Consider the following 14,476-nt stretch of genomic DNA (forward strand, 5'->3'; position numbering starts at 1 on the left):
AACCTTATAATGACATAATAAATATTATCTTTTATTAATAATAATTATTTTATGACCTGAAAGCTCTTAAGGCCGAACTCATTTGTAATCCTACCCTACAAATCAACTCGGGAGAGGATGTCGAAGAACTTATCTTTCACCCCTAACTTCGGTCCAGGGTTATAAGGAGATTAGTATAGGTTTCGAACCCAAGATCTTGATCATGCAGGACATTTACCTAACCAATTCATCAAATCCTTAGGGTTAATTAACTATTTTTAATGATTTCATAAATACATTTTAATTAAAATTTCAAATAATTTTATTATTTTAGAGGAGAATAATTAAGAATTTTTTAATTATTAATTCTATTAAATAAAAATTTATGTTTTAAAAAAGTTTAGGAGAGTTGTAGTTTAATCTATAAAAAAAATTTAAGGCACAATTACAAAAAAAAACCTCCAAGTTTGAGTTATGTAACAAAATAAACCTTTAGTTTTTAATTTTATCAATTTAAACTCTAATATTTTATTTTGTTTTTTAATCTAAATCATTGGTATATTTTTGTTATGTAAAATCAACATTAAAAGAATATTTTAGTCATTAAACTCAATATAAATATACATAAAATGTCTAAAATACTCTTTTTCATTGAGTTTAATGACTAAAATATCATTTATTCGTAATTTTTCTTAAGAAAAATAGATAAATATTAAGAAAAATAGATAAATAATTTAAATTAAAAATAAATCAAAAATTTATAATTTAAATTGATAAAATTAAAATTTTATAATTTAATTTATTATAAAGATCACACTGTAAGATATGTTTTTATAATTTCTCTAAAAATTAAAACAGCGGTGCTACATGCACAAATTAATGTACTAACTAATATATTAATATTAGTTATGACATTATTATTGATCTCATTCATTAGAATAACGATATATGTACCAATTGATGATGTGACATAATTTAAGAGGTTTTTAGTATTTATAATGTAATTAATAAGTGTGGTCAATAGTGTTGGTACACTAATGTGTATACTAAGGGGTGTTTTAGAAAGATGGTTAAAAACTATTTTTTGACTTTTTTGTGAGAGAGCGATGTGGTTAAAAGTTAGGAAGTGACTTTTAATCCACTTTCCAAAATAGCCCTAATTGGTGCATGTATCACCACCGTACTCATTAATCATATTATAAATACAAAAAATCTCTTAAATTATCTTACATCATCTAAAGTGTACCAATTGGTACATGTAATATTATTCAAAGTGATGCTGAGAAACCTAAATAATTTATCAAATTTTTTATCAAATCTCTCATATGGGTGTAGAACCTACACATATATGAATTTGTGTAGACCCCACACTTATATAAAAAATTTAATAGATTATTTAGACTGTATAACATTTCCCAATTTAAAAAGGAAGAGAAAGGTTATAACTTGTACAGCCAATGCTCGTTACTTGGTGGAGTCCCGCTTTCTCTTTTTGTTCGTGTGTTGTACCAAGGAGTACCTTAACAAAAATCAAAAAAATGGGATCAAATCGATTAAACTGAATTAAAGAGGTCATACTTTAGTCTATTTTTTAATAAAAATTTATTTGTTTGATTTTTTAATTTTTGATTCAATACGGATACAAACACTTTGTATACCAACTTAAATTAAAACTAATTGCTTTAATATATATTGTATTTATAATATATATAATAATATAATAATATAATGATATTAACAAATATAATAAATTATTAATCTCAATTAATTAATATTATCATCCATATAAAAAGTTAGTAAATATTTACTATATATAATTTTAACTCTAATCCATTATTTTTGAAATTATAGTATTTATTTACTGTTTGTATCTTTATTAATCTACAAATTAGACAGTATTTACAAAATGGATGAATTAGATATATTTGAAGTATTTGAGAAATGACTAATTCAATATTTTTATATAAGTTATTAGTGACTATAGTATAGCTTCAAAAAATGGCTTAAATTAAAAAAGTTTTAAATCGATTAATTGTACCAAACTGATCGATTTTAATTAGAATTATGAAATTCATCCAAAGAGAGAACTAGTAATTTGATAGCGAGGTAACATTGAAGGAAAATTTACCCATAAGTCCTAATTTTTGAAACGTTGAACCATTTAGTCTTAAAAGTTTTCTTATGCTCCATTTAGTCCCATTTTTACATCAACGTGATGTGAATGATGTAAATGATCTAATGTTTCATTCTATAATTTCAAAATTTATTGAAATCTGAAGAATATTAGATGTTTTTCATCCTATATTTTCAAACATTATTGAAATTTGATGAACATTAGATGTTTGAAATCCAATGTTTGTAACATGACTCTGATATTATTAACATTGTATCTGATGTTATTAACATTGTAATGGGACCTTTCAGTCTATAAGAAAACTTTTAAGACTAAACAGTGCATAAGTTATTAATTTGGGATTTATTGGTGCATCCCTCAATATTGAAATCTAATATCATAAGATTATAAATGACAATATTATTTTATCTCTCACTTTACAAAAAAAAAATAAAATCACATTTTATGTAACAAGATTTTTTATGGAGTTTTATAAACTTAATCTCCCAACTAACGAATATTATATAATACACAAATTGCGAAATGGAGGAGTCGGTAGTGGAGCGGCCGTGGCCGCCATGGGCGGGTGGGTGGGTGAGCCTTGTTCATTAATTTGTTTGTACTGCACACACCGCAACCTAGGAGATAGAGAGTACTCCAAAGATGATGAAATACGAAAGAGTACTACAATTCAAAAAAAAAGAAGGTAAATTATAAATATATTTATTTAAAATATGAATTGTCATTTATAATTCTAAGAATAAATTATAAATATTTTTTTTTATGATTTGTTTAAAATATAAATTATCTCTGTAATTCTAAAAATTATATCTCATCTCTTGAAAATTTTAATTTCGTAACAAATAACTTATTTTATTAATAACTTATCGAATTAATTAACAGTTTTTAATAATGTCATAAATTTATTTTAATTAAAAATTTAGATAACAATGGAGGAATTGTAAATTTTCAAACCATATAGGCAATTCATATTTTAAACAAATTTCAAAAAATATATTTATAATTTATCATAATTTTAAAAATTTTATTTTATTTATTCAAGTCTATAATCACATAACAAATTATTTCTTTTATTAATAAATTATTAAGTTAATTAATAATTTTTAGTGATATTAAAAATATATTTTAATGAAAATAAATTTTTTTAATAATAAGATATTTATAATTTTTCAAATCATAAAAGGAAATTCATATTTTAAGAAATTTTAGAAGTATATTTGTAATTTAATTAATAAATAAAAAAAATTAAAAAAAGGAAGGAGAAAGGTTTTGACTTGTACAGCTAATGCTCGTGATTTAGGGGAGGCCCATTTTCTCTTTCCGTGCGTGTGTTTTACGAACCCTCCAGATCGATTCAACCGGATCGAATTGGTTAATTAAAATAGGCTCACTGGGTCCAATAATCTCTTTCCATTTTAAATTGTTCTAATTGAAGAAAAATTATCTTCTAATAGGATAAATTCTCTTTCATACCTTTCTATACTCATTACATTTTACTTTGAATTTGTACTAATGATTTAAATTATCTATCTTGTAAGTCTCTCCATGAATGTCATTAATGTAAAAAAATTAATTTTATCAGACAACTAAACATAATAAAAAATTATATTTTATTTTATAAAATAAATGATTTAAATCTAATTATATTTATCATTTATTTTATAAAATAAAAATGCGATTTATTTTTATATTTATAATTTTTTGATGAAATTAATTTTTTACAAATAACATTTATTATGAAGCTTACGAAATAGATGGTTCAAATAGGATTTGGATAAAAAAACCTACAAGAAAAATATAGAGAGGTATGAAGAGATGAGGTATGGATGGGAGTTTATCCCCTCCTAACAGATACAACGCAATATTATGTAAGGTCATGGAACTATACATATTCCTTTAAATATGTACCATATGTAAGTTATGACATTTGTAGTAATTAAAATATTTTCAATCATAAATAATAATAATAATAATAATAATAATAATAATAATAATAAGTCATAACCAAATATCACATAAAGTATAACAAAAGATCTTTTCGATCACAACTAAAATAATAATCATAGGCTTCGTTTGGGAAGCCATGGTTTGGGCTTTTTTAACTATTTTAGCCACAAAAAATAAAATAGGCTATTTTAGCCATGACAAACAAAACATCACATTCAACCCATAATCATTACATTCTTCTCGCACAAAAAAATTCAAAAAAGCCAAAAAGTCAAAAAGCCAAAAAGCCCTTCCCAAACTAAGCTTTTAAGCCCATGTTAAAATAGCCAAAAAAGTCAAAAAGCCAAAAAGTCAACCCACCTCCCAAACGGAGGCATAATATATCATAAGTAACATCTCAATGAATCATAGTCAAACCGTAAATATCATAATTGACGTATACGATATAACCCAATTTTCTTAAGATTAAGGAAATATCCCTTTTCAACTTTGGATAGTGGAAAGGTCTAATATATATTTTTCTTGTTATTTAAGGTCTCTCAAAAAATATTGTTAGAGAAATTTTAACTCATTATGGAGATTTTTTTATGAAATTTCACTTTAAAGACTTGAAATTTATTTATGAAAAAAGAAAAATCACTGTGAAATGCTGGAAATAAAAATGTTACATATTTTTTATCTTATAAATTACTAAGACACCATTTGACATGAATTAAATAAGTGTAGTTATTTAAATCACATCATTTTTATATTTTTCTGCGTATTTTTCTTTTATAAAAAATTAAAAATTTGTTTATTTAAATCATTCCAAAGGATCTTAAACTAAAAACTCTTAGGTTGTGTTTATGTGGACTTTGGATGATCAAGCGAATGTTAGAACTTGCAAACCAAATGCCAAACTCTGGGAATCTTTAGTATGCCGGCGGTGCAAGAAGATTCCAGTGGAGACTCTTGCACATGATGATGATGACAAACAAAGAAATTGATGACAACAATGGCAAGAAATCAAGGTAACGTTTGGTTAATTTTTAAATCACAATTTCAAAGCTAAAACTCTTTTTAAAATTTATAACTAAATAAAGTTTTAAAAATTTATTTCAAAAAATTCATAATCAAATAACTTTTCAAAATTCTATTTTTTGATAAAAAAATTTTTAAAAAATATATATTTTTTATTTTGTTGTTTAAAATTATTTTTTTGAAAAATTATATTTTTTCAAAAAATATTTTTATTTTTATTTTTGAAAAAATTCTTTTTTATTTTTTTATTTTTTTGAAAAAATATTTTATTTTTTTTAAGTATTTGTCGAATAATTTTTTATGATTTAGATATATATGGATGATTCCAAATTTTTTTAAAATAAACATAATTAAATATCAAAAAAATAAATATTGGAAATATTAAAAAAATGAAATAATTTTTTAAAAATAAAATAATTATTTTGTTCAAAAATTAAAAAAATAAATAAATATTTTTTACAAAAAAAATAAATTAAATTAAAAAATTAGTTTCAAAACTCAAAAGTAAACAAGTTTTCAAAATATACAATTTAAAAATTAGTTTCAAAACTTATAAAATAAAATAAAATAAAAATTATTTTCAAAACTCATTCCAAAAATTTATCTTTAAAAATATAACACAAAACTCGAAATTCATTTTAAAAACTGAATCAAACGGAGTCCAAGATTAAATCAACAACCATGCCACGGTGGTGGTAATTGTGGTTTTGTGTTCTTGCTATATAACAAATCTATTTTTAAGAATTTTATACATTAAAAACAGCTGCCTCCTTTTGTTACTAGGAAAATATGATAGGCATAGGAGTTTTTGGCCAAATTTATCTTGTTGTTAAGGATAAATTATATTTATAATCTTTAAAATATATGCCTTTTGTGTCATTGTAACAACCCTCGTCACTGTTTACCGAATAACCACTGATTACCGTTAAACTGAAACTAATTATGACTGATAAGTGAACTGAATAAACTACTGAACTGACTGACTAAAATTGAAACTGAATTGACTGAGTATACCTGTTTAATTGTAATTCTATCTGTTTGGTTATTTGATTATCTGTTCGTGTTTTTATGTTTAAAAATTACGAATTGAAGGCCTTATCGGCGGCCAAATCCGAAATTGATTGATGATTTGTGATCCTTAGAATTAATGTGATTTTATGGTATATTTATCTGAAAACTGATTTGGCATGATTAAATTAGGTTAATTATTGAGAAATTACATAGTTTGACTTAACTACAACCTTGCCATTTGAGTGGGCCACTACACCAAACCTTGTCTAAGACTTAGTCTTGCATTACAAACATTTTCTCAGCCATTATTCTTGAGTGTATAGCCGACTAGAGATGGAGAATAGAGAGTTAGAGTGAATTCATCTTGAATTGCTTGGAATCTTGAAGAAATTGTGAGAGATTTGCCTTCTTGAGCGTCCATACCTCTAATTCAAGACTTAGGTAAGGAATTTTAACCTCTCCCTGTTGTATTTAAGCTTGTTCATGCGTGGTTCTTGAGCCTCTAGTGAATTAAGTCAAATTTTGGTCTCATGATGTTGAATTAGAGCCTAGTTCATGCATGCATGCCTTTACTTTGAAGTTTTGAAGTTGTCCTTCATGAAATTGTACATGCATGCTCATAATTTTACAATAGACCATGTTTTCACCTTGTCTTTGAAAGAATTGGCTCGTTAGCGCATGAAATTGAAGCTTGAAATGGTTTAAATTCATGCATGTTAGCATGTTTTTCATATTCTTGAAAAGTGGTTTGAGATTGAGTTTGTTTGAAACACCCTTGGGTTTTGATTTTGTAAGTTGAGCTTTGAACCATGTTAAAGAATGAGTTTTGGCATGTTTTCTGGAAAATTGGCCCAAGAGGATCGAATTTATGGTTTTAAACTTGGTTTTGAGCTTGAGGTTCAAATCTGGAATTTCTAGAATTTGGACTCACGCTCGACCGGGGTGACTAGCGCTCGAGCGTGGAAATCGTGCTCCCAACATTTTGTTCTGTTTTGAACTCCGCTCGAGCGGAATAATTGACGCTCGAGCAGGACATTGTGTCTCATGCTCGAGCGGGTGCCGAGCGCCCAATCGAGCGTGATTTTCGCCTATCCAGCACTTTTGACTGTTTTGCAGAATGCTCGAGCGGGTAAGTCTACGCTTGAGCAGAAACCATTGTCTGCATGTCCGCTCGAGCGGAGTAACCTACGCTCGAGCGTGACCCTTGTTTTTTGAAAAGTCTGAAAATGCTTTTTCAAGTGCATCTTTGCATCCTCATCTCATCCTCATCTTAGGCCTAGTTTAAGACATCTCAACGAGGATATAGATGTAAAACACACCGAGGCAAATTAGGGATTAAGTTATTATTTTCCCAACTGTGTAGCTTAGTGTGTGTTCAATCTGTAACTGTGTAGGGTTGGCGACTGGGGACGCGCTTTAGCTTTACTGTAGCCCAGAACTCTGTGAGTAACAACTGTGTAAAGATATGTTCAAAATGATTATCTTCTGAACAATTGAACTGTACTGCTTTCTGAACTGATACTGTTGATTGAATGAATGTATGTCCTATATTCTGAACTGTACTGTGGCATCCTTAGCAACTACTATTTACTATTTATTGTTACAGAGATCTCTGTCGGTTCCCTCGTTGGAACCACTACTGTTACTGACTGATGGCTATCATTTACTGTTCAGTCTTTTAAGACCTACTGTTTACTGTACTGTTATGCTAATGGATGTACCACATATGACTGTACTGACTGAACGACTGAAATACTGATTTAATGAACTGTTTTCATTACTGTAAGGACATTCATTCTTAACCCCTTTACGCATTGTGTTATTCACTGGGCTTTAGTTCACTGCTTATATATATATATGTAGGTGTACAGGCACCAGACCGCAGCTAGGAGCGTCGGGGTAAACTCCAGTTTTGTCGAGCCAACCTATGTGCCTCAATGCGAGGTTCCGAGCCTGACAAGTTATGGCTTATGGGTGTTTTAGTTCCCCCTTCTGTCTCTGTAACCGTTTTGTTTACTGTACTGTTCAACAGGGATTAGGTCCCTGAACTGAATGATTGCATATATGTACATACTGTTTTGTCTGACTGTATATATTTGAATGAAAAGTCTTTTTGCATATAGATTATCTGTAATAACCCTCACCACTGCTTACCGATAAACACTGATTACCGTTAAACCGAACTGATTATGACTGATAACTGACCTGATTAAAGTACTGAACTGACTAACTGAAAACTGGAATCGAATTGACTGAGTATGTGTGTTAATTTGTATTCTATCTGTTTGACTGTTTAACTATCTGTTCATGTCTACTGGGAATTGATTAATGTTTCATGATCCTCATAATTAATGTGATTTTATGGTATAATTATCTGAAAACTGATTTGGTATGATTAAATTAGATTAAATATCAATGAATTGCAAGTGTTAGGCTTATTTACATTTTTGCCACACTTAGTGGCCACTATCTCACTCACACACATTTGAGCCTTGTATACACTTATACACTTAGATCAAAACATTGCTTAGCCTTTCTCCTTGCCATAGTCGACCAAGAGGGGGAGAGAGTGAGAGATTGAATTGTTCATCTTGAATTGCTTGGGAACTTGAAGAATTGCTTAGTAATTGAAGTATAGATTACATATTTGAGCTCCTAGTCTTCTAATTCAAAGACTTAGGTAAGGATTTCATCTTCTCATTCTTGTGTTTGAGCTAATTCTTGCATGGCCCATGTCTAATTGTAGAGCTAAGTCATGAATTGGTTCATTAATGGTGAATTGAAGCTCATTTCATGCATGCATGTTTGAATTGTTGAGTTGTGAGTTGATTTCATGGTAAAATGGTGCATGCATGTCCATAATTTTGTAATGGTCCATGTTTTCAACTTGTTTTTGGATCAATTGGCTCCTTAGAGCATCTAATTGGAGCTTCAAAATGATTTGAAGTCATGCATGTTTGCATGTTCATATTGTTCATGAAAATGGTTTGAAATTGGGTTTGAATTAAACACCCTTGGGCTTTGGTTTCTCAAAATTGAGCTTTGAATCATGTTATTCCATGTGTTTACAAGTGTTTTTCCAGAAATTAGCCCAAGAGGATCGGTTTTGAGTGCTTTGAAACTTGGTTTGAACTTGGAGGTGCAATTTGGGTTTTCCAGATTTTGCACTTCCGCTCGAGGGGGGAAAGTGGCGCTCGAGCGTGGAATCTGAGCATCCAGCATTTCTCTGCACTGTTTTACAGTCCGCTCGAGCGGAGGATTGGGCGCTCGAGCGGAGTCTTGTGTCTCAAGCTCGAGCGGGTGTCGAGCGGAGATTTCACCCATCCAGTACTTTTACAGTACGCTCGAGCGGGAAAGTTGACGCTCGAGCGTGTACCTTTGTTGCATGACCGCTCGAGCGAGGAAAACTGCGCTCGAGCGGGACTCTGTTTTCTAAAAATTCTGAAAATGCTTTTAAAAGTGCATCTTTGCATCCTCATCCCATTCTAGGCATTCTTAGGCCTAGTTTAAGACATCTTATTGAGGATATAGATGTAGAACACACTGAGGCAAATTAGGGATTAAGTTATTATCTTTCCCAGCTGTGTAGCTTAGTGTGTTCAATCTGTTAATTGTGTAGGGTTGGCGACTGGGGAGGCACGCTCTAGCATACTGTAGCCCAGAACTCTGTGAGTAACGATTGTGTAAAGATATGTTCAAAGATGATTATTTTCTGAACAACTGAACTGTACTGTTTCCGGATTGAATATTGTTAATTGAATGAATGTATGTCCTATATTCTGAATTGTATTGTGGCATCCTTAGCACCTACTGTTTACTGTTACTGTTACAGAGATCTCTATCGGTTCCCTCGTTGGAACCACTACTGTTTACTGACTGATGGCCATTATTACTGTTCGGTCTTTAAGACTACTGTTTACTGCTATGCTAATGGATGTACCACATATGACTGAATAACTGTTCTGACTGAAAGACTGAAGTATTGTTTAATGAACTGCTTTCATTACTGTAAGGACATTTCATTCTTAACCTCTTTACGCATTCTGTTATTCACTGGGCTTTAGCTCACTGTTTATATATATATATATATATGTAGGTGCTCAGCCACCAGATCGGAGCTAGGAGCGTGGGTTAGACTCCAGTTTTGTCAAGCCAGCCTTTGTGCCTCACTGCGAGGTTCCGAGTTGCCATGCTATGGCTTTGGGGTGTTTTGTTTTCCTCCGTCTGTCTCCATACTGTTTGGATTACTGTATAGACTGTCAGCTACTAACTGTACTGTTATCAAGGGATTGGGTCCCTGTACTGTGTGACTGTAAATTTTGTATAGACTGTACTGTTTGTACGTATGAATGCATGAAAAATCTTTTTGGCATACAGACTGTCACAGCTCAATGGACATTATTTATTTACTGTATTGGCTTCCGCCGGACCCTGAACTCTGTTTTATTGTACTACTGTTAAGCAGGCCTTCGGTAATCTCGGATTACTGGCCGGTTACGGTGCTAAACCCTTAGGGTTGGGTTTGGGTCGTGACATTATCACAGCTCATTGGACATTGTTTATTTACTGTATTGGCTTCCGCCAGCCCCTGTACTCTGTATTACTGTATTTCTGTTAAACAGGCCTTCGGTAATCTCGGATTACTGGCCGCTAACGGTGCTAAACCCATAGGGGCAGGTTTGGATAGTGACAGTCATTTTACTATTTCAAGTTTTAATTTTATCAATTTCATTATTAGAAATTTTAATTTGAGTCAAAATGATCTAATTTCAAACTTGTCGGCTAAATAGTTTACGAAATAACAATAAAATGCATATATGATCCCTAAAATATGTTTATCCATGTCATTTTAATTTTTTAAAGTTTTTAATTATTTAGTTTGGTACTAAAACATTGATCAACATGGTGAACATAAATTTACAATATTAAGGAATTAACTTCACAAAATTAAAATTTTAGGAAATATAAAATGACACAAAATATATATTTAAAATTTAAAATATTTTTGTTATTAGAAAGTGGCTTATAAGTCAGTTTATTGACTTTTTAGTTTATTTAGGAGTATTTGAGATGATCTAAATAAGTATACTTTTTAATTTTTTACGAAAAGATATGCAGAAAAGTAAAAAGATAATGTGACCCAAATAAGTACACTTATTCACTTATATAGCTTATGTCAAACACTCTCGTAAATCATATCACATCTCTACATTTTATTCGTCTTTTCATAATAAATCAATAAAAAATTAGTTTATTAAGCACTTTCCAAAATAATCAACGGTTTGAAATTGAGCCTCCGTTTGGGAAGTGAGTTGGTTTTTTAGCTTTTTGACTTTTTTGGCTATTTTAGCCTGGGCTAAAAAGTTTGGTTTGGGAAGAGTTTTTTGACTTTTTTGACTTTTTTTGTGAGAGAAGAGTGTAATGATTATGGATCGGATGTGATGTTTTGTTTGTTATGACTAAAATAGCCTATTTTATTTTTTGTGACTATTTTAGCACCAAAATCACTTGTCAAACACCACTTGAAGTAATTTAACTCAAATTAAAAAATTTATGAATGAAATTAAAAAAATCAAAGCCACGTGAAAATATAGTTTAAAGTCTTTTTTCATTAATAGTAGGATAAATTACAAATACACCATTTGAGATTTACTTAAAATACAGATTATCTCATATAATTTAAAAAATTACATTATTAATTAAAACATATTTATAACATCATTAAAAATTATTAATTGACTGAATAATTTATTAATAAAAGAGGAATTTGTTATGAAATTAGAAATTTTAGAATATGAAATATAATTTTCAGAAGTACAAGAATAATTCATATTTTAATCAAACCTCATAGGGTGTATTTATAATTTATGTTTGGGATGAGTATTTGGGCTAAAATAGCTATATAAGACAAAGTTGACTATTTCAACCAAAATGACAAAATATTACATCAAATCTATAATCATTTTATTTTTTCTTTTACAAAAGTCAAAAAATCTATTTCAAACTAAATTTTTTAGTCTAAACTAAAAAAGTGAAAAAATCAAAAAGTTAAAAAGATAACCTCTATCCCAAATGATAGCTTAATATGAGTGAAAAGTGTGTTGTAGCACACGTTCCATCGACAAGCGTGGGAAATATTGTTCTCCGATTGCTCCTGTTAGATTTGGCAGACAAATAGTGGTATTATATGTATCAATTAGTATATTAATTAGTGTATTAGTATTAATTATGTCATTATTATTGACCCTACTCATTATACAAATTATAAATATTAAAAATTTCTTAAATTATGTCACATTATCAATTAATATATTAGTTAATATACCAATTGAGGCATATACCATTACTCTTATCACATTGGAAGCTTGTAAAGTTGTAGCTAGCTAGCTATCTGTGTGTTGTACATTACAACATTAGAAGCGTGAAAAATCAAAAAAAATTACAAATCAGACTTTCAAAACTTATTAAAATTCAAAACTTTAATAATTAAAATTTATAAATTTTATTATTAATATGTAAATTTTTCCGACCTCAAAAAATTATGTGATGGCCTTGAAGCAAATTTAATATTCTTGGTGCTTGATATTTATTGGTTAAAGTTGCAATATAATTTTTGTTAACATTTTGGTGAACAATTTGGCATGCGTTGAGTGATAAATGATGTTAGTAATATTCTAATGTCACCAACTAATCACTTCATAAAAGGATTCCCGAAATCAAGGAGACGGGGAAAATTATACAATAGGTTGGACAAATTTATATATATCAATTTGTGTTGGTAATATATCAATGGTACAGTTAAAAACAAGTAGAGTGGAGTTAAATAATAAATTATTTAAAGGGCAAATTACATATATCTCTTGAGGTTTAGTTAAATTACAGATATCTTCTGAGATTTAAGAAATTATAAATTCTCCCTTTGAATACTATATTTGCATAACAAATTAGGGGATAATTTGTTATGAAATATAAACCTCAGGAGGTAAATTGTTATGAAAATACAAACTTCAGGGGCGCGGGATGTAATTTCTGAAACCTCAGAGGGTATCTGTAATTTAGCTAAACCTCGAGGGAGATATATGTAATTTGCCCTTATTTAAACTTTATTTCATAACTTGTAAGTTTAAAATTATGTTCAAATTTAATTTGTTTACATAATTAACTTATCTTAAATAAACTTTTAACAAGTCGGGCAATAGTGGAGTTCAAAAGTTTAATTTTTTACAATGCAAATAAATTGTTGAATCAAATAACAAAGGGCAAATTACCAACACCTTTTCGTGGTTTGACTAAAATACAGATTCTTTCTTGAGGTTTAAGAAATTACATCCCGTCCCCTGAGGTTTATATTTGCATAACAAATTATCTCCTGAGATTTATATTTGCATCACAAATTGCCTCCTCATTTATTTTGCAAATATAAATCTCAGAGGACAATTTATAATTTCTCAAATTTCAGGAAGAATTCGTATTTTAGTTAAATCTTGAGAGATGTTAGTAATTTGCCCAATAATAAATTGTTTAAATTTAACTTAAAAACTTAACAAGTTTAGAATTATATTCAAATTTTATTTATTTATGTAATAAGTTAATTTTTAATTAACTTTCAACGAATCAAACACAAAATATGCTCAAATAGTTTGACTCATTTATCAGGTCTAATCCGTGATAGGATCGTGCTAAGAGCATCCTCTTCAAGCTCTTCAAATTTTATTTTTTAGCTAAAAATTTCAAAAAATCATTTGTATCAAACTCGCGTGTAGTTCGTCAAAATTTACGATCGGTACAGTAACTCGTTGTAATAAGCGAGGCACTGTTCATCGCTATTTGTGTGTTACTGGATGTCTGCCCGAAAGTTCGACTGGTCAACTGCAATTTTTTTTTTTTTTTTTAAGAATTGCTTGATTAGTAACTTATCAATTTAATAATAAAAAAAAGACTGACAAATACAATAAAAAATAATATTTAATAAAAATAAATTAAAATAAAGAATTTGATATAATAGTGAGTAGTTAAAATAAGGGTAAATTACATTTATCTCCCCTGAGGTTTCTGACAAATACAGGGACCTCTCCTGTGATTTGAATAATTACAGTAACCTCCCTTACTTTACCTGACAATGTCAAGATTCTCCCATTCTGTCTATTTTGCACAAACGACGTTAGTATTTTATATAAAATGACCATATTACCCTTGCTTGTGCCTGCAAAAAGACGAAAAACCCTTTTCTTCAAGACAAACATCACTGCCATAAAGTAAAAGACAAAAAAACCTTTTGCTTTGACCAACACAACCATAAAATAAAATAATTTAAAAATATTTATATTAAAAATGACACATTTAAAATAAAAAATAATTTTTTAAAAAAATTTTAATATTTATAAA

This window comes from Camellia sinensis, chromosome 7 (assembly GCF_055761805.1).
Source record: "Camellia sinensis isolate YWXY chromosome 7, ASM5576180v1, whole genome shotgun sequence".
Lineage (NCBI taxonomy): Eukaryota > Viridiplantae > Streptophyta > Magnoliopsida > Ericales > Theaceae > Camellia > Camellia sinensis.